Raw genomic sequence first — 22,695 nt, 5'->3', positions numbered from 1 at the left:
CTGATCCAATTGGATTGTCGCGCCAACGATTATTATTTTTATGATCCTTTGAATCCCGCTTGAGGGCATTAATAGCAGTGATGATTTCCCTTCTGTTTGGAGCTCAAATAATATGCTACCAATGACGAGGCAGTGTAAACTGCAAGAATCCATCAACTTTCTACCATTATCATTACGGTCCAAGAAATCGTACTTCTCCATGATTTGTCCGAGCAAATCACAATGCCACCTTTGGAAAGCCATCTTGTAATACATTCAATTGTTCACAGAAAGTCTTTTTCTCTTCTGAATCAGAAGTCTCCGATTGCCCGTAACACAGTAGTATTGAAATTTTCCTAATTCTGGACGTGTGCTTTGCACTTAGTATTCCCCTCTACGTAAGAAGGTTGTGCCGCGCGGTTGTCGTAAGGGAAAAGTTCTCTTCATCTTCTCAAGCGCAATACACAGTACTGAGCAATTAGTGCTCGGAGCCAACCTAGTTCTGGCACCTGCAAGCAACAAACAGTACCTTAAACAAGGACTTTCTTAAAAAAAACTCCATGCTGCAAAGCGAAAAAAGTGTGATCGACAGATTATCTCCAGGTTGAAGTCAGACGAACGTGAAGACTAATGGTAACCAGGATTAAAGGACACATAATGAAAGCAAGGATAGTATTGAAACATGCTAGGAAACCGGAAGTTGATCGCTTTGGTCATGAAAGGTTTTATGCATTTGTCCCACTTGCACCTAGTTGGTAAAGTATACGTATATATTAAATCAGACCCAGTGGCGTGGTATGGACTGAAAGTAAACAAAAGTAGTGCTTCAATTTATAGAGTTGAGCTCCCGTGTTTTCATACCAAAGAAATAAAAAATATATCTTACATGCAAATAAATATTCATATATACATTCATAATTTGAAAAATAAATAACTTCTTGAATAAATAAGCCAAATAGTTTTAGTTCTTCTAACATTTTGGAAAAACTAACAACACAGCTAATCACATGAAATGCATGAACACTTTATAACAAAACCAACAAAAAATTTATTTAGAGAATGATGATCCAATTGTGTATTTTTAAATTATAGGCCACAAGTAATATGTCCATCGATTAGCAACTCCCCAGAAGTAAAACAAGTCGGAGTACCGTAAGCTGGCGCTTCATGTATAAAGCTTTTGTGTTCATCGTATGTGAGAAAGTTCCTGCGCACATTTTTCTATTCGTATATCAATATTTTGGATTTTTACCCAAAATTTTTTCAAACTACAAGAAATATGTACATATTACAGCCATGGTAAATATACATAAACATACATACATACATCTGTCTGGAGTAATTGATATGAATATATAAATGATTAAAAAGCTAAAACGAAATGTTTCTCTGCAACCTCTCATTCACGTGAACTCACTTTGTTGTAGTTTTGAAGATTTGATATGTTATGATGACGTCATACACGTTTTAGAATGCACGAAATTCACACAAACTGTGAAAGTTCCACTTTCTATAACTTTGTTAATAATAATTCGATTTTCTTCAAAAGTTATGCCCTATGCTATCCCTTATGCAGGTGCCAAACTTTGTAGTTCTAGCATGAGCTTAAGGGGGTTTCCGGCTAAATTTCCAAAATATGCTGATATACTATCATTAACTTTATTTGTGCAGATATGGGAACGGTATGTATTTTGGCGCCTAGATTACGGTTATATACACCACTGTGAATTTTTTTAGATTTTTCTGTTGGATAAGTTCTGAGAACGAGACCTGCTACACTTTTTGGGGGTCATATTTTGAGCCATCACTCTTCTACTTTTCACCCGGTATCAAATATTGGACTAATTTCGAAAAGTTCTAATTTTATTTCATTTGTTATTCCACATGGCCACATTGTGTGAAAAAAAAATGGCACCTTCCATTTACATTTATGGGGAACAGACTACATCCTCTCACCAATATTTTCCTGGTAGCCAGTTCGGCCGTTTCCGCATAAATCGGGTGTGACAAACAAACAGACAAACGGACAGACAGACATCGAATCGATTCTAATAAGGTTTCGTTTCACACAAAACTTTAAAAAGAACTTATGGTTGACATTTTTTTTAAAAATGGTGTCTGCAGGGTCGTACAAACAAAGCAAGATTTTGGATTACCATCTAGGCGCATAATAAAAGTTTTTCATGAGCTATATATAAGTACAGCTAATTTAAATACTTTTAGAACTTTCGTTTGCAGAATGTTGGGGCTTAGAAAAAAAATTGTTTTTTCGACAAAAAAACGAAACGAGTGAAATGAAAAATGAAATTATTAAAACAAATGTTCTTCATCAATTGCTAAAATCGTACGCACTTCACTAGATAATCAAATGAAGGAGTTAAAATTAAATTTTTAAGTCCATCGGATGAAAATTCTTCGAGTTCTACTGCTGGCCCATGTCGAGAACGTGGTTTCCAGAAAAATGCGTCCCAAATTAAAAATGCTATAACTTTTTTTTAAAATTCATTTTGCTATTCCATAATAATATGATTGCTCTTCCAAAACCATATTTTGCTCTTATAGTACGCGCAAGTTTTACCAACAAGTCAGCAAGATACACCTCGATGCTCATCCTGTCTAGACAAAAAGGGAAATTAGATTTCCAACTGAATGGGCATATTGGAGCGATAGGTTGGGTATTTTGATAAACTGCTCAACATCCAAAATATCGGCGCGTTGGAGGTCCCGTCAACTGAAGACGACGGACAAATGCTGCCACCACCAAGCATAGAAGAAACAGTTCGTGCAATCCACCGGCTTAAAAGCCACAAGTCGCCAGGAGCCAATAGAATTACATCCAAACTGTCTAAATATGGGGGCGACCAACTACACCAAGAGGTTCATCAACTAATACTCATGGTGTGGGACAGCAAATCAATGCCTGACGGCTGGCAAAGAGGCATTATCTGTTCCATACATAAAAAGGGGGATATTACGCAGTGCAGCAATTATAGAGGGATCACGTTGCTGAGTACCATCTATAAGTTATTCTCCGCTATCTTACCAGGTCGGATAGCCCCATGAGCCCAGAACATCATTGGCCTATACTAAAGAGGCTTCACCCCAGGCAAATCATCAACAGATCAGATTTTCTATATGCGACAAGCGATAGAAAAACTGTTGGAATATGGACATCAGTTTTACAGCTCAGCCAGGGTAAAACTGTTCGAAGTTAATAAGATTGCGGGGACAGATAAAAGCAGCAGGATTCCTCTTGAGACCATTGAACATCAACAACGGTCTAAGACAAATGGTTGCCCTATCATAAGTCCTCTTCAACCTGGCCCTGGAGAAAGTGATTCGCGATGCAGACGTAAATGCGAAGGGCACCATCCTCTTCAAGTCCACCCAACTACTGACCTACGTTGACGATATTGACATTATGGGAAGAACAACCCGAGATGTATATTCTACCTTCATACGGATCGAACAGGCGGTGTGAGATCTCGGGCTACACATAAATAAAGGCAAGACGAAGTACATGATGGCAACGTCGGCGGCAAAACCGAAAGGATGGCCGTTTTTTAAGTCAATAAAAAAAGGTGAAGAGAAAAACCCTCCAAGCAGTGACGCGATGGTTCTAAGCTGCAGTGATATATAGTTGTTAAACCGAAGACAAAGCGAATCTGGAGTGAAACCAACTAGCCCAGACTGCTACCGGACAGGACTTTTCAGACTATTTTACAGGTTGTAAAGATGACCTCATTTTGCATCTCCATGTGTAGTCCAGCCCTATGATCGAGCATTTTAGGCGCTTTATGTAAATTTTGTGGGGCTAATCCTGTCGCTGAAAGTTGGACAGGGGCTGCTTCGATCTTTTGTAATGTCCAAGTCTGCTTCATATGGTCCGTAAAGAGGCGTAGTTCGGGCGTTTTTAAGGTTTTGTTTGCAAAACAAAGGTGCAACTGGAATACTCCACCCATAAGGCAGTCCATGAAGCCAGTAGTCAGTACAAGCTTAGCAGCTGGGAATGTCCACCCAATTGATAACGAGGCTTTGACCGCATTCCAGATCGCATTCACAGAATATGCTGAGATTCTCACAGACCCAAGGCCAAAAATCCTAAAACTAAAGTTTACTTCGGAAATTACTAACATAATTGCAGCGGTTGACAGAACTTTGACTCATCGTTTGACTAGAGGGAGTACTGCGATAGAGGTTCATAGCTCGGTCTACGTTGCGGCTGCCACGATTATTCGTCTCGACAATCAACATTTTGGAACAAGTAATAGAAACAGAGGTTCATAGCCCGCTCTACGTTGCGGCTGCCATGGTTATTCTCCATACTCTTCATTTTGAAAGAAATAACAGAGACATGTAGAGGAGAAATTTATGGTTCTGGGTGTTTCGACTCAAGAAAAGAGTTGAAAAGTTGGGAAACAAGATTCCGGTGTCCCGCAAGCACTTCTCAGAAATCCATGATCATCAGTGCACAGATATCATTGGATCATCGCAGAAACTTGCGGTATGCTCCATTCGCATCCGTAAGTATTAAAACAGTAAAGGACAGACAGCACTATGTTCTTCCAGAACCAAAGGGAATTTTATAAAATTGTCAACAACTCAGGTCGGGAAAGTTACCTCGATTTGGAACAGGCAGAAGACTTCTGAAGAAGTGTTTGGAGTGAACCTAGTCGCTTTAACTTTGCAGCGAAGTGGCCCCCACATTTAATGCGCTCCTGATATAACTACTCTCTTAGATCGAAGCAATCTTGCGTTGAAGTATAACTTAGTGGCAACTTACCATCGTAAGGATGGTATAAGTATATTCTGTAGAGATTCTTGGAAAGTGATCGAGACAAATTACTATGCTATTGCCACCGACCATATTGTTAATCACAATAGACCCGATCTAGTTCGATTTCTGAAGGAAGAACGAACTTGCTTCATAAGCGTTGCAGCCGCACCGCTAGATGCGCCCACTGTTGACAAACAGCAACCGCACAATTTGCGTTGAAACCCATGCTACTACGCCTGGCAGGAATTTTGCGGGTGTTACCGAAGAGAAAGTTCGACGAGTCATAAACAGCTCGAAGAACTGGAGGCGCCTTGGTCTGGATCGAGTGCAGAACTTGTGATACAAAAAGTTCACCAGTATACATGGTCGGTTGGCACACAGCATAAATCAAGTCATTAGCCGGCCAGAGGAATTTCCACCCTTCCTCATACCTACCTTATACCTAAAATGGACACGGTGCAGGACCCCGCGGACATAAGACCGATTACCAACCCTCTACAAATTCATAATTTCAATCACTTGTGGAAGGCTCAATGCGCACCTCAAGACCAACAACATTCTGTTCGAGGAGCAGAAGGGCTGCAAGTTGGGTGAAGGGGTTGCAAAGAGCAACTCATTATCGACTCGGTAGTTGTAAGGCAAACAACTAGAGGCCAAAAACATCTTTTTAGTCAATATTGTTGTCCTACATATGTGTAGCATTGATCCGATAATAAAATTTTTGCCGACAGTCATGGAAAGGTGGCATACCATCTCATCAGTGCGTACATCTGAACCAATACCTCAGAGCCCATCCATATACGGAAGGGCATCTCCTAGGGGGATTCTTTGAGTTGCCTTGGGTTTTGCATGGCACTGAACCCCCTTTCATTGATGCTAAAGGGCATGGTTTTACAATAAAATATGGTCTTCGTGCTAAGTGCGAACTGACACACTTGATGTACTTCGATGAGATCAAGCTGTTTCTTGGTATTCCCGGCTACTTTAGAAGTCTGTTCCGAATAGTAAACATGTTCAGCCGTAATATTCGGATGGAGTTTGGATTAGAAAAGTGTCGAATCAGATTCAACGGACACCCCAAATTCAAAATTCACGACCATGTCGTTCTCCCGTCGCCCACTATGGTTTTAAACTTTCACCGAATTTTAAAGTAATAATTGGTACCTCGCGGTAATGGGCACAATGTGTTGCATTCGACACGCCACGGTTACATCAGAAATAAGGATATTCACCATTGATATGAGATTACATCAATCATAGAAGATGAGATTACATAATTCATCTAAGCGCTTTCGATAGTGTGGTTATGTAATGCGCGCTGATGGGAACTCTACTACTAATAGACAAGAAGTAGCTTTCCCTTAAACCTATGTATATATATAGCTAAAAAAGCCCACAGACCCTCTTCCCGATGGGCTGAAGGCAACATCCAAAGGCTCGCATCACAGCGATGATGCGTTTTAACGCAAAGTGTGTGCGACCATGCGAAAATGTATTACTACATCCCGATTGTCGCAAACACTTCAGCCAATGACGCGAAGGTCCTACACTACAGAGACATGGATCTTATATTGAAGACAGTGCGGATCCAGACTGAAACCCATTAGGTCAGATTGTTACCGGACAGGACTCTTCGGACTATAGCACAGGCTGCAAGGATAACCGCTTTTTGCATCTCCATGTATAGTCCAGCCCTAAGACCGAGCGTTTTCAGCGCTTTATGTAAGTTTTGCGGGACTAATCCCGTCGCTAAAATTATCACTGGGACTACTTCGATCTTTTGTAGTCTCCAAGTCTGCTTCATATCGTCTGCCAAGGGGCCGTAGTTCCGGATTTTTTCGTGCTGTTTTTCAACAGTGTTCCGGTCCAACGGTACGGCTACATCGATTATAAAGCACGCTCGTTCTTCCTTCAGAAGCAGAACTAGATCGGGTCTGTTATGATTAACACTGTGGTCGGTGGCAATAGTGTGATCCCACAGTAGTTTGACCCGATCATTCTCCAAGATTCTCTGCGGAGTATACTTATAGTAAGAATGGTAGGTTGCCACTAAGTTATACTTCAACGCAAGGTTTTGATGGAGAATCTTGCAGACGGAGTTGTGACGATTGGTGTACTCGGTACTGCTCAACATCCTGCACGCAGATGTTATGTGCTGGATAGTCTCCTCTTCGCAGTTGCATAATCTACTACTGGAGTTGGTGATTGAGGAGTCGTGAAGAATGTACCGTTTATAATTTTTTGTTGGAAGCGAAGCATCCTGAATTGAAGTTAGGAATATTTCGGTCTCATAGAAAAGTACACCATTTGTCAACCATTTGTTGGAGGCTTTGATGTCAATGCCTGACAACAACAAATTTTTGATATGACCTCCGTGAATGGGTTTCTCTTTCCACATGTCGATCTTCTGTTGGACTGAAGTAACATTCGACATGGGATCCCATTCTCTGCTTCTCAAGTTCAAAGGAGATAATTTATTATCTGCCATGACGGTAGCCTGACGTATCTGGCTAGAGGATTGTTTCTCATAGAAAAACTCACGAAGAGAATGCACTTGATTGTAGTGCAACGTTTTTAAATCAAGTACCCCCCTTCCTCCCTGATGACGTGGGATAGTGATCCTCAATTTTTCAGCAGCTCTATTGTGCATGTTGTCGTTTGCAAGAACTACCCCTACCCGTCTATTGACTGATTCTAAATCCGTATTACTTCACTGTATCACACCGAAAGTGTATAGAAGGACGGGAATGGCAAAGGTGTTGATTGCCATGATTTTGTTTTTCCCGTACAGCTCAGTTTTAAGGACAAGATCCAGATGCCGTTCAAATTCCCCCAGCAACTTAGATTTGATTATTGCCACAGCAGGTGTTGTTGCTTGCAATATGCCGAGGTATTTGTAGACGTCGTCCGAATCCATACCCTCAATTCGGATGTTATTTTGGCGGTATCCTTCACTGTCGGTGTGTTTTTTGCCCGAACAATTGTTTTTATGCGACATTTTTCCAAACCCAGCTGCATGCCGATATCCCTGCTGAACTGGATGATGATGTCCAGCAAGGAGCGAAGTTGGTTCTCGTCTTTGGCATACAATTTGATGTCGTCAATGTACATTAAATGACTTAATGTACATTTCGACAATATGCCATGCTTGACTTGGAACTGCTTTCATGCAAAAGATGGGATAGCGAATTCAAAGCCAAACAAAACTACAGTGGACTTAGAGAGTCGCCTTGGAAAATGCCACGCCTGATTGGTATCTCTCCTGATGTTTGTGAGGATACCGATAGCTTCGTGCTCCAATTCTACATTACTGTTCTCAGAAGAAGAACGACATTCGGGTTGATTTTATACAAGCGTAACACTTGTAGTAACGACGAATGTGATATGGAGTCAAAGGCTGATTTATAATCGATGTAGGCTGTTGAGATATTTCGTTTCTGATGGACAGCCTGCTTTACAGCTACCGTATCGATTATAAGCTGCTCTTTGCAGCCTCGGGAGCCTTTTGCACATCCTTTTTGCTCCTCAGCTATCAATTTATGAACATCAAGATGTTCGCGCACAGAACTGAAGTGAAGACCTTGTAGATGGTAGGAAGACAAGTAATTGGTTGACATTTTGAAGAGCAAGAGACACCCTGTTCCTTGGGGATGAGGAAAGTTATCCCCTTGGTGAAAAATGTTGGAACTAAATCAGGATCGGGAATTATTTGATTAAATTGATTTGCCAATATCCTGTGAGTGCTCTTGAACCGCTTCAGCCAGAAGCTGTGAATCTTGTCAACTCATGGCGCCTTCCAGTTACCTGCCTTGTCAAAGGCTGCTTCAACGTCGACTTGAGTTACGTCTGGCATGGTCATTTCGGGGAGGGCCTCGCATGAACGCATAAGGTGTGGGAGCCACGCTGTTTCTAAATTGCAACGGCTGGATTCGCTCCAAACACTTCTCCAGAAGTCTTCTGCCTGATCCAGATCGAGGTTACTTTCCCTATCCGAGTTTGTGACATTTTTGTAGAATCCCCGTTGATTCTGCAAGAACAAGCTGTTGTCTGTCCTTCGCTGAAAGCTTTTCTGATATCTACGGATGCGATTGGAGCAAACCGCAAGTTTCTGCTTCAGCACCTCGAGGATTTTTTCGATTGGCATATCATTGAACAGATGGTAGTTTCCAATGATGTTCGCAACACATCTGTGCATTCTTGGTGATGGATTTCCAAGGAGTGTTTGCGTGACACGACCAATCTCCTTTCTCAACTTTTCGACTCTTCTGTTGAGTCAGAACGGTAAAATCCTTCTGCGTATACCACTGTTATTCGCTCTAAGATTTTGATTATGGAGACGAATAACCGTGGCAGCTGCAACGTAGATCAGGCTGTGAACCTCTGTAGCAGTAATCACGCTAGTCAAACGATCAGCCAAAATTCTGTCAACGGCAGCAATGATATTAGTAGTTGCCGAAGTAAACTTCAGTTTTTGGATCTTTCATCTAGCGTCTGGGAGAATCTCAGCATGCTCGGTGAATGCGACCTGCAATGCGGTCAAAGCCTCATTATAAATTGGGTCGACATTCCCAATTACTAAGCTTCTCCTGACTACTGGATTCATGGAGTGCCTTACAGGTCGAGTACTTGTGTTACTCCTTTGATTAGTCCGGTAATTTGATGACTCCAGCCCGAGCTCAAGTGAAACCTCTTGGAAGATTTGTTGCCTAGTTGGTAAGGCAACTCGGTTGTTATTCACTATTACTCGGTACTGGTTGACGACGTTCTGTTCCGGAACATGACTTAGCTCCGGAAATCGGGTTATGAACGCGTCATGTAGTCGATGTCTGTACCCCGACGGATTCCGTTCAAAATCCGTGACACGGTAATAGGCGCGGACGATAAATTCGTTAAGTTGGTTCGTCCAAACCATACGACGCCTAGGTCTCCCGTCCCTGGTGGTTGACGACATAACCGCCAAAACATCCAAGGGCGAAGAGCCGCTCTGATGTTGTTGAACGACCCTTAACCGTGTTGGGTACTGTCTTCGTGTCCCTGGGGTCCCATTAAAAGAATTTGAAATATTTTCCCCAATTCTGTTCCCACGAGTGTTGGGGAGGCAGTCAACCCTGCAAAAGAGCCCCAATGTTGCAATGTCCCATGGTTACCTCCAAAGGTAGGGAAGGTATTTGGAAGGGAGCCGCTGAAATACAGTGTAACGTTACTGCAATTCATCCGATAGACGCGTCGATCCCTTCACCCCGGATTACGGATTTGTTAAGGAGGTTTACTCCGCCGAATTGTGGTTTTGTTTGGCTTTGAATCCGCTATCCCATCTTTTGCATGAAAGCAGTTCCAAGTCAAGCATGGCATATTGTCGAAATGTACATTAAGCCATTTAATGTACATTGACGACATCAAATTGTATGCCAAAGACGAGAACCAACTTCGCTCCTTGCTGGACATCATCATCCAGTTCAGCAGGGATATCGGCATGCAGCTGGGTTTGGAAAAATGTCGCATAAAAACAATTGTTCGGGCAAAAAACACACCGACAGTGAAGGATACAGCCAAAATAACATCCGAATTGAGGGTATGGATTCGGACGACGTCTACAAATACCTCGGCATATTGCAAGCAACAACACCTGCTGTGGCAATAATCAAATCTAAGTTGCTGGGGGAATTTGAACGGCATCTGGATCTTGTCCTTAAAACTGAGCTGTACGGGAAAAACAAAATCATGGCAATCAACACCTTTGCCATTCCCGTCCTTCTATACACTTTCGGTGTGATACAGTGAAGTAATACGGATTTAGAATCAGTCAATAGACGGGTAAGGGTAGTTCTTGCAAACGACAACATGCACAATAGAGCTGCTGAAAAATTGAGGATCACTATCCCACGTCATCAGGGAGGAAGGGGGGTACTTGATTTAAAAACGTTGCACTACAATCAAGTGCATTCTCTTCGTGAGTTTTTCTATGAGAAACAATCCTCTAGCCAGATACGTCAGGCTACCGTCATGGCAGATAATAAATTATCTCCTTTGAACTTGAGAAGCAGAGAATGGGATCCCATGTCGAATGTTACTTCAGTCCAACAGAAGATCGACATGTGGAAAGAGAAACCCATTCACGGAGGTCATATCAAAAATTTGTTGTTGTCAGGCATTGACATCGAAGCCTCCAACAAATGGTTGACAAATGGTGTACTTTTCTATGAGACCGAAATATTCCTAACTTCAATTCAGGATGCTTCGCTCCCAACAAAAAATTATAAACGGTACATTCTTCACGACTCCTCAATCACCAACTCCAGTAGTAGATTATGCAACTGCGAAGAGGAGACCATCCAGCACATAACATTTGCGTGCAGGATGTTGAGCAATACCGAGTATACCAATCCTGTGCAACCTATGCTATAGTACGAAGGGTCCTGTCCGGTAGCAATCTCACTTAGTGAATTTCAGTCTTGATCCGCACTGTCTTCGATTCAAAATCCATGTCTCTGTAGTTTAGAACCACCGCGTCATTGGCTGAAGTGTTTGCGACAATCGGGATGTAGCAATACATTTTCGCATGGTCACACACACTTTGCGTTAAAACGCATCATCATTGTGATGCGGGCCTTTGGATGTTCCCTTCAGCCCATCCTTAGGTTGGTTGCCCCTCGGCCCGGTTGGGCGGGAAGTGGGTCTGTGGGCTTTTCTAACTATATATATATATATACATACACATATTTAATGAGCAGCATAAACCCTTCTTTAGTATAAAGCTACTAGGTAGATAGTTGTACTGTTTGTTCTGTATACGTTCAAAACACAAAAATTGTAGTTTAAGGAAAGCTACTACTTGTCTATCAATTTATTAATTTTAGGCTGGACTACAAGTAGCGGACGAAAATCTTATCACTTTCTAAGTTTAGTAGTGTGCATGGGATTTCATAGTTCGAAAAATTTCGACAATAAATAAATGTTGATAATGTTTTGATTCGCACCCTTAATAATACTTCATTGAAGAATTTGCCAAAGCTCGATAGGAAGAAGGTGATAGCTCTGTGGGTTGACGGGTTACCAAAAGACCGGCCGGAATGAACAAGATCAGTCGGAAGAGCTTAACCATCCCAAAACCTGAAGATAATGGCGAAATTCGCCTTTCAGTTCCACCCTCGCACTTTATATTGTTGTTTGAGTATGCCGGAACTCCATGGAGTCATAGGAGTGAAGCCAGACAATTGTTTGGTTCCGATTAATTACATCAGAGTCTCATCTTTGTTCCAGGCTAGGCGTTTTATCAACTTTTGGTTGCATAGAAAGCAAATGTTCCTGAACCTCATTCCCATCCCATCTTATACATTTTCCTATCCTTACCTTAGGAGTCTTTCACTTTTTATATTCGTCTTAGGACTTCAGTTCGTACGTAATTAGTTTACCGTGATTACGTTACCGTGATTGCCTCCTCTACAGGCCTTTGAGGCTATATGCTGAAAGGTATTGTCATCTGAACTTTTAGGGAATTCATTTCATTTCATTTCATTTATTTACTCATAGTGACTTACAACTAGACAATGATTACTTAATGCTAGCTTAATAGCGGCTAATAGATCTTAACGCTATCAAACGGGTGACTATTACATAGTTTGGCCAACCCGACCTTCTCTGTAATCTACTTTACTGTGTATATTTTTATTTATACATCGATCTTGACAATTTATAATAGTACTTGGTATTTTCAAACTGCGCCCGCACTAAAGGCGCGAGAAGGTGAAATTTTACTTACTTAACCTAGTTACATATAACTTATCCTAACTTATTTTAACTTAACCTAATTTAATCTATGATAACTTAATCTAACATAATTAATCCTTAACTAATATTTACAATAAGCACATTACTATTTTCTGTGCTTATCCTCTATCCACCCCTACCAGGCAAGGAGTTTCAAAAAGGGTTAGGATTTTGGGTCTTAGAGATGAACTCACGATTTGGGAGGGCCTTAAGAATGTGGCCAATGGGGAGGTTTTACCCTGTTGGTAGAGTTGCCGAATTAATGGGTTGGGGTGGTCCTCCGTTCTTTCGAAGAACCTTTCCATTATTGTGAGAACGTGTTCTCGAAGTGGTTTGACTTTGGCTCGCCTATACACTTCGGCGTTTTTGCCGATCTTTTTTGTTTTCCAGTTGTAAGACAAGCCTGTGCAATGTCTAAGGATTCGGCGTTCGAATGACTCGCATTTTGCCATTGCTTGGTTGGAGCAAGAGATCCAAGTTGGTGCTCCGTAACAGATAACGGGTCTTATAAGGGCCTTATACAGGGTCAGTTTGGTTTTGGTGCTGAGACCTACTGTCTTGCGAAGAAGATAGTAGATGCTACTGACTGCACCGCGTGCCTTGCTGATAGCGAGCTGGAGGTGGGGTTTGAACTTGAGGAGTTCATGCAGGGTTACTCCCAAGTATTTGATCGAAGTAAATCTGCTCACTGTGGTGTTCCCGATTCTCATTTTCAAGCGTTTAGCTTTCCTATGGATGCCTCTAGAACCTAAGTATCTAGATTTTCTCCTAAAGGTGCAGATTTGCGTTTTTCCCTCATTAATCTTGATTCCCCAACTACGGTAGTACCTGCAGAGATTTACAATGTATTTCTCAACCGCTTTGGCTGCCCTGTTGGGGTGGAGGTTCGAAGCGAAGATAAGCGTGTCATCGGCGAATTGGATGAGTTCAACGCCGTCATCGGGGATCGGAACGTTAGCCGTGAAGATGTTGTAGAAAGTTGGCCCAGAAATGGATCCTTGCGGTACACCCGACGTTACCGGCAAGAGATCGGAGAATTCATTCCCCACGCTGACATAAAAGTGCCTATCTTCGAAGAAACTTAACGCTAGTCTTATTATCGGGACAGGGAAGTCATTATCTATCAATTTGTATATAAGTCCGTTTACCCACACGGAGTCGAAGGCCTTTTCCAAATCTAACGCACATGCTACTGTGGGTTTATTGTTGACGTTAAGTCTTGAGACGACAGTGTCGTGTAGGTAGCTCAGCGCGTGCTGGGTTCCGTGTTTAGAGCGGAATCCGAACTGGTGGTCAGGGATAACTTTGTTGAGATTACAATGCTGGACTAGCCCAATTGTCCATGCTTTCTCAAACAGTTTGCCAAGGTTGGATAATAGGAAAATGGGCCTGAAATTGCTTGGCTCGTTGGAGGTTCCTTTCTTTCGGATCGCAATAATTTTTGCAACTTTCCATGTGGATGGAAAGTAGCCGTTATTAATACAGTTGTTGAAAACTGCTAATAAAAACTTCAGTAAGGCTCTGGGGAGGTTCCTTATGACGAAGTTCGGAATTTCATCAGGCCCGGCTGACCTTTTACCGTTGAGGTTCCTGGTTAAGTCGGTGAGTTGAGGTAAACTTAGAAAATGTTGCGATTCCGATGGCTTGACTGAGGTGTTGGTTGTAGTGAATTTTGTTAGCTTCTTGGAGCTCTCAGAGAAGAAGGCCTTGATTGTTGAATCAACAATCGACGATATACCCGGGTTGTTTTGAGGCGGAGGGGAATTGAGCTGAGTCTCAAAAGATTCCGCGAGAACTTGCGCTTTCCTAGCGTCACTGCAGATGTGCTCCCCGTTCTTGGAAAGAGCGATATTGCGGGACTTATGTTTGCCGGTTAGCCTGTTGATATGCTGAAACATATCTGGGCCGGGCTTAATATCTGCTAGTTTCCTTGTCAGTTCTTTGTTGCGGAAATTCGCCACTCTTTGCCGAATTATTGTACTCAGACAATTAATCCGGGAAAGCAATGCTTTATACTCAGCATTAACTTTATTTCCGAGTTTGTGGAAAATCCGTTTGAGTTTCCTACGCCATATTTGCCTGACTTTCATATGGAGCATGATATCGTGAGGGACTGAGTTATATTGTAACTCGTCGACTTTAATAAGCCTTGTGTTTCTGCGTGTAGCAGTATTAATGGCATCTGTGGCCAAGGTGATGGCTTCGTCGATCTCCATGTCTGATAGATTGCGGTAAGTTGCGAGTTTTTTCAAGTTCAGCCTTGGTGCAAGGTCTGCCTTGAATTTGTCCCAATCAGTGTGGGCGAAGGACCTTACGGTGGTCATTACTCGCTTTCGCAGTTGGCAGGACGAGGACAGTTTAAGTTGTACTGCGAAATGGTCAGACATGCCTGGTAGAGTAGTGCACGATATCACTTGAAAGTTCAGGGAAGTTTCCTCGGATAGGAGGAAGTAGTCAATGGTTGATTGGCTACTGGGTCTTGTTGGAGTATCTGGCAAGACCAAATCGACATAGGCTGGCGAGTAAGGGTCTTGGATCCATTTAAGCAGGGTTTCCCCATTTCTATTGACTGCCTTATCGCCCCAGGAGGTGTGCCTAGAATTGAAGTCGCCACCGAAAATGAGGTACTTGTACTTTAACTGGAGATTGCCCAAGATCTTAAGATCTTGTCCCAGTTGCTCAGTTAGACAGTTGCATTTGATGTAGACGGAAACTACTAAAATCCGTCTACCATCAGTGGTTTTTACTATTGCCGCCGCAGCGGAAGAGGTAAGCAGGTTTCGTATAACGACTTCCTCAAATTCGTAGTCTTTTCTGACTAAAAGGGCAGCGCCAGTGTTGTTGTCGTTCCGGATAATATTATACGCGGTGAATTGCACGTTATGCTTGCTATTGAGATGAGTTTCTGAAACGCAGTATAAGTCTGCTTTCAGACTGTCGATCAACACTTGGGCAGTGGCACGTTGGGCGTGTGAGATCAGGGACGCGGAGTTAAAGGTAACGATATTTAACTCCATAGATTCATCAAAAGTTTTATTGCAGCGAATTGCCGCTGCTCGTTGGTGGAGGTCGTCGCGAGAGATTGCACCAATTCGCGGAAGGCGTTTGGTGCGGGGGTGGGAGCAGGTTGTGCTGCCACTCTTGGTAAAGAGTTCCTGGCAGCTTGCGCGTACAATACGCTGGGTCTGGCCAAGCTTTGTGACAGTTGTGTCACTGCATGCTTGGCTTGGGAGCTTTCATTCGCTCTTCTTTGCTTGGCAGCTTCCTTCCTGGCTACCATTTCTTTATAAGCTGGGCACCCACGATAACTCGCTGGGTGGTCTGCTTGACCGTAGTTACAACAGGGCACTCCCTCTGTTGCTGTCCTCGTGCATTCCCCACGAGGGTGTGTTTTCGTGCACCTGACACATCTGTGTACAATAGTACAGTTTTGCGCAATGTGTCCAAAGTTTTGGCAGTTGTAACACTGCACTTCTTCAAAGCTCATGACTTTCTGCCAGGAGATCTTTTGATGAAGGATGTATTTAACCTTCATCACTTCTGTGAGCTCTTGAGAGGGCTCGAACGTGGCGATAAATAGTCCCGATTGAGATTTAATCGGGAGGGTAGGGACTTCTCTATGCAGAGCTTTGTCTCTGCGGGTAACTAAGTTCGCCACTGTGTTGAGTTCGAACTCGGGGTGGTCGACCTGTAGTTCCTGCAGGATGTCCGTGGGGTCCGTTTCCCTGTGGAGCCCTCGGATAATTAGGGACTTATTTCGCAAAGAAGGGGGGGTCTTAGTTGTGGCGTTAAGCCCTTGCTCTTTCATGAGCGCGAAGACCTGGGCGTGTTCTTCCGCCGTCTCGGTAAAGATGAGGGTTCTATCCGCCCTCGTGTTTTTTAGGGATGCTTTCAATCCCTTGGCTTTGATTAATCGGAGGAAATGGGGCACGTTCAAATTGTAGCCGGTAATGGCCGGAATTTTAACCTTTTTGGTTTTCAAGGACGGGGAAGGGTTTGTGGATGGCTGTGGTGGTTGTGGTGGGGCGGTCACAATTTTTGCACTAACCTTACTTTTCTTATAATTTTTCCGGCTCCGGGCAAAGTTGAAGGGGTCTCCTTCGTCAATGATGACTTCTGGGTAGGCTGCAGGGGATCCCACGCTGTCCATTTCAATATTTTCCTGGTGCTCCTGCTGTTGTTGTTGATGTGGTTGCTGGTGATTTTGTTGATGTTGTTGCTGCTGTCGATGTTGCGGTTCCTGTTGTTGCTGCACTGCTGCAGGCCCAGAGCGGACCATCTCTTTCAATGATGCCAACTGCTGTTGCAGTTGCTTGATGAGCGGCTGCTGGCACTCTAGCTGCTGTGCCATGGCCGCTCTTTCGCTCTTCAGGTCTGCAATCTCCTTTTGCAGACCCAAAATTCCCTCGTTGTCTTCGGGGCCCGTGCTCCCCTCCTCCTCGGATGACATCTCCCCTGGGAGTATTATCTTACTCCTCTTGGCGGACATTCTGTCCCCAAGCCCGTCCTACGTGGCTGATGGTCGTCTTCTGGTAATGTCTGAAATAACAAAATTTTTATAGTTTTCTTTACAATTTACTATACAGTGTCTCAATAATTTTGAGACGCACTGTATATTATTCACTGGACGATACTTCCTTTAGGGTATCTTATTCCACTCTGGGTATTCCACTTTCACTTTCTTCTTTTCTACCACTCGGAACTAGTGATTTTAACAAATCACCACGCACTGTAATTTGCAATCCTCTGCGTCACATCTGTTCGCTTCCAAGTCTCGGAGCGAACTCGACTTTTAGGGAATGACTATCCCCATCTTTATATGAAACTAGCTGAACCCAGCAGACGCTGTTCTGCCTGTGTATATTTGCAAAACTGCGGATTTTCTTCAGAAACTGGAAGGAGTGAACCAGTCCTGTGGTACACTCGTCCTTGTATTTTAAGGGTGTTACATTTTACAATATACCTTTCCCTGGCGGTTTATTAACGGTCGGACATTGACTTTGCCACTGTCACATAACATACCAGATATTTATTTCCGAAATGCGACAATGTCAGCATAATATAGCCATTCGACCAATGAAAACATCTGGATGCACCTTTTAATCGTAGTTTGCTTTATTGAGATCAATTTTCATTCTTGTGTACGGTGAGCGTTGAATTTCCCGTCGTGTGTCAGCTCTCAAAGCAGCGCATCATGTCATTGTGAAATTCTAACAAACCCTGAAGTAGAAGTTCGCACTTGCAAATCATCCGTCTCGCCCTTTTGTTTCTTGAAACATAAGCTATGATCCGGTCATATTCCCGCTGTTAGTCTCGCACTCCTGATGTTTCAGCAATTCTTAGCGTGGAGCTCGAATTCGTTCTATTTCTTGTCGCGAGCCTAACTCTACAGATATTCCAGCAGCATTTTAAACAAGTCGGGAGACCGGAAGCTGGGCGCTTCAGGTATGAAAGGTTTTGTTTGCTTCTTGTGTGAGTATATTTGAGTGTAGAACTATCCCATTGGTACGTAGCCCTTTAAGAATATGCATTTAGCATGTCAGATTTAGTACTTCGGGTTGTAAATTTACACGGTAAAGACAATTTTGGGCTGCTGTAAATTTGTTACTACTAGCATGATTTTTATCAAACTTGGAGATAATATGCTTCATATTATATTTTATACTACCAGCTTTTATAACTCAGAGGTAAACTTGGGGGGACTTTTACTCAATTTTCCCAAAAATATGGTAATATACTATTATTAACTTAATTTGAATAGATAGCGATATAGAGAGTATTTTGAGGCCTGGGCACCATATAGAGGCAGCTTCATGATTTTTTGAGATTTTTCGGTTGGCTGGTTTCTGAGAATGGGTCCGTTAAAGAAATCATCACTTTCCACCCCTCCCACTCCCCGCCTTTATAACAAATCTCAAAACTAAGACCGGCTTCGTAAAGTACTAATTAAGACCTTTGATTTGATACTCCCTTTTACATGTATAGGGACCCCCCTTAAATCTCAACGTAGAAGTATATCACTCACTGGATGTCTGGGGTCTATAAGTCCCACCTTCACCCGCCCCACCCACCATCAAATTTCGTGTCAATTGGTGTAGCTGTTTCTGAGAAAAGTGCTTGTGGCAGACAGACAGACAGACAGTGAGACACGCTGCCTGTACGAGACAAGGAAAATGAATCCCCGTGAAAAGGATGCACAATACCGAAAGGCGGCAAGGCGAGAGTCGCTGGAGTAGTGGCAGAAACGGTGGGTCGACTCGCAGAGGGGTCGCTGGACCCACATTTTGATTCCCCGTATTGAGGAGTGGATCCAGCGACGACACGGTGAGATTAACTACCATCTGGCGCAATTTCTGTCAGGGCATGGTGGTTACAGGAAGTATCTGCACTAATTCAGGCTGGATGATTCTTCCTTGTGTCCTGAATGTGGTTGCACACCTGTGGACCCGGAACATGTTGTGTTCCACTATCCACGATTTTTCTCAGAAAGGAGAAGTCTGGAAGACTCCCTGAAAACCAACCTAAGCCCGCAGAACATCGTCGGGGAAATGTCGTCAGAGGGAAACGGGTGTGTGATGAACTCTGCAATCAAAAGAATACAAAAGGAACTTGGAAGAGCGGAGCGCGCAAGGACGACTCGAAGAACGGAAGGCTTGGTCGCGTAAAGCGCAGTACACCCCGGGAAGTAATGCTTGCGGCGGTCCCGGGGAAAGGAAAAAGGAGAAAGTAAGGGTGCTTTTAGTGGGTGAGAACCCCACACGCTGCTGCAATCTGGCGCGCAGTGTCTTTGTACGATTTCTACCTCCATCCATAAAAAAATAGACAGACAGACAGACAGACATTGAACCGATTTTAATAAGGTTTTGATTTGCAAACAAAACCTAAAAAATTGTCAGAATTTAAGGTCTGGAAACAGTTTAATTTATCTATATTTATATTTATACAACGGAAATAGACAAACTTGGAAAAGAAATGATATTATGTCTAAAACTTTAAGTGATTGCCAATAAAACCAATAAATAGCCCCAATCGCAGTCATTAGTTATCGTGACGACCGGTCAAAATGCGAATCGATTGCAGTGCCAGCTATTGTCTAGCTAAGTGTGTGGATAAGAGCAAAATATTGTACACGAAAAAATATACATAAAATATATACACTAATTTTCATTTCCATCGTTTAAACGGTTTCTGAGGCTATAAATATCAGGCATCCCCCAAGGCTCAGTTCTGTCAGCAACCCTCTTCTCCCTATACACCGCCGATATCCCACTCCAGCACCCTACCAACTCCCCCCAAGCAGTCAAAACCATCCAATACGCTGACGACTTGATCCTCTACACCTCTTCCCGGAGAATAAAATCCGCCCAAAACCGCATCAATACTTCAATCCAAATCCTCAACAAATTCCTCCAATCCTGGAAACTCCTACTCAACCCCTGCAAATGCGAAGCCATCGTCTTCCGCGGTAGAGCCACCTTTACCCGCAAGATGCTGGCCGACACCCGCAACCTCACTATCAAGATCGGATCTTCTACCATTCCCTCCGTCAAATCCACTAAATACCTGGGAATAACCCTCAATACCCGCCTATCACCCATACCCCAGGTAAATTCCATCATTTCAAAGACCCTAACAGGACTAAAAACCCTATGGCCCATCCTTAAGAAAGACTCCGCCATCCTCCCTAAAGTGAAACTCTACTGCTATAAGCAGCTAATCCGTCCCTTAATTACATATGGATTCGTCGCATGGTGTGACGTCTCCTCAGCTCAAATGGAGCGCCTTCGGGTACGCGAAAGGAGGTTCTTCCGCCTCTCCCTTTCCCAGTCCAATATCCACTCCAACCAAGCTGTCTACGACGAGGTAAAGTGCTCCCGCATAGACCAGATCCTCCTTACCTCACTAACCAAATTCCTCATCAAATGTCAAGCCCATGAAAACAACCTCATCCAGTTTTACTCCCACATACGAAACCATAACACTAACCCCACATACCGCCACCATCCCCTCCCTTCAGACCTCCTAACCCTTTCCTCCCAAAACAGCAGTTATCGCGGCGGGAAGATGATCATATTCAACCGCCCATACGATCGACATCGCCCTGGCCTCGTCTACTCCACCGCCCAATAACACCACCTTCCCCTATATGTATCCTTCCTCCATCCATTCATGCAACACAATTATCCAACGAACAAACAACAACATAAGAGGGGTTTTTCCTGACTTTCCCCTCTATAACATTAGCCATAGGATAAATTAATACCACCATAAATTAAGTCTAGTATTAAGCAAAATGTTAATTTCTAGGTAAAGTTAAGCTGTTAGAGATAAGTCTAGTATTAATTTTAGTCATAAACTACCTGTAACAAAATCAAACAAAATAAATTGAATGTGTTAAGAAAAAAAAAGGCTATAAATATCAAACGGATATACAGTGCCCGACAAAAAAATGTTCGCACTGCGAGCGTGAAAGAAAATTCAAGTTCGAAAGGGATTTTTCGGGTTTATCATGACGCTGGAGAATAAAGTTGTGCTCATGTGATTGCATGTGAAGTTCTTAGCATTTACACCAGCAGAAGTTCTATTCAAAGAATATGGTGAGAAGGAAAGTTGTTTTAAGGGAAAGGTACGTCCGTGGAAGATTTGTGTGTTAATAGTAAGAGTACGAAAAACGTCGAAAGTTAACATATACACAAACAATTGAATAAACGAATTTTTCTAATGAAAGTGGATAAATGAAGGTATCTATAAATGTTAAATTAGAAGAAATTACTTTTCGCTTTTCTTTTGTTTTCGATCTTTAATATTTCATCCTAATCACCTCTGCAACTCGTGCGGGCATCGATTGGTATAAAGTTTCAATAAAATCGTCCGGGATTTCATTAAGCCATATCTTTTCTCAGGTTTTTTTTCTAGATTTGCTTTGTTCCCTATCGATCTTTGTTGCAGTCACCATTTCATGAACGCCTATAAGTTCTCCATGGGATTCAAATCTGGACGGTTTCTTGGCCTTGGTAGCGACTGTATGTCAAACTCCGCTTTCCAAGATGCTACCTGTGAATAACAATCGTATTGAAGAAAAACAGATAAAACAATTGACAAGGGAAAATTTCGTTTACTTATTGTAACGAGCTCTATGACACGGAGCCGAATCATCCTGAAACGTTACTTCATGAAGGTGCTCATACAGTGCTTCTACCGTCTGAACAAGCAATCTTCGATAACTTTTTTGTACTTTTCTGCGTTGACAGCACCGCTTAAAAACAAAAAACTGGCAATTCCTTTGGATGTTATGCATCCCCACATTATTACTTCGGGAGAATGGCGTGCAGTTCGTACAACACACTGGAGGTCAAATCTCTCTCCTTTTCTTTTTCGCACTGGGGACGGACTGTCAGATCCGAGCGAATTGAATTTCGACTCATCAGAGAACACAACTCACCTTCAATCGTCGACAGTCCAGTCACGTCGTTTCAATGCCCAATTCAGCCTTTTTTCGAGCATAGCCTTCGGTAAAATCGACTTTTTTTTCGTAGTCTTCGAGCTCTCAGCAATTCAGTACATAATTGAGGACCAGTTGCAAATCTACCTCGCAAGGATCCTCGCTCTAATGCCCGCCTGGCCCGGGGAGTAATCACCTGCTCCCTTGCTTTCGTTCCAGACTGCCGTCTCTGACATAATAATAATCGTTGGCGTAACAATCCATGTTGGATCATGGCCTTGAAGTGTGCTAGAGCACTTCATTTAAGACCGTAACGGTACACTAGGAGGCAATGTGGTCAACATTGCGCTCGCCCGAGATTATTACCCTGATTTGACTCAGGTACTCATTCACAGCTGAGTCGATTGGTATCCGATGTTAAATCCCGATACAAATTCCACTGCCACCAGTGAGATTTGAACCGCGACCTTCCGTACGACAGCCTTGCGCTCTAACCACTCAGTTATCCTGACATACTTTTAAAAAAAAAATTTAATACTTGCCTCAGAACAACTGATGTTTTTCCCTATTTCTCTATTACTATCACCTCGTTCCCGCAAAACCAGAATACGGGCCTTTTTCTCAACACTTAACTTTTTCTTTCGTGACATTTTTTCACACAAAATTAGGGGTCTCACTCTCTCTCCTTCCAAGCGAACTGTTACTGAACTAAATCTGAATATAACAATCC

This window comes from Hermetia illucens, chromosome 2 (genome assembly GCF_905115235.1).
Source record: "Hermetia illucens chromosome 2, iHerIll2.2.curated.20191125, whole genome shotgun sequence".
Taxonomy (NCBI): domain Eukaryota; kingdom Metazoa; phylum Arthropoda; class Insecta; order Diptera; family Stratiomyidae; genus Hermetia; species Hermetia illucens.
Note: the sequence above shows the minus strand (reverse complement) of the source record.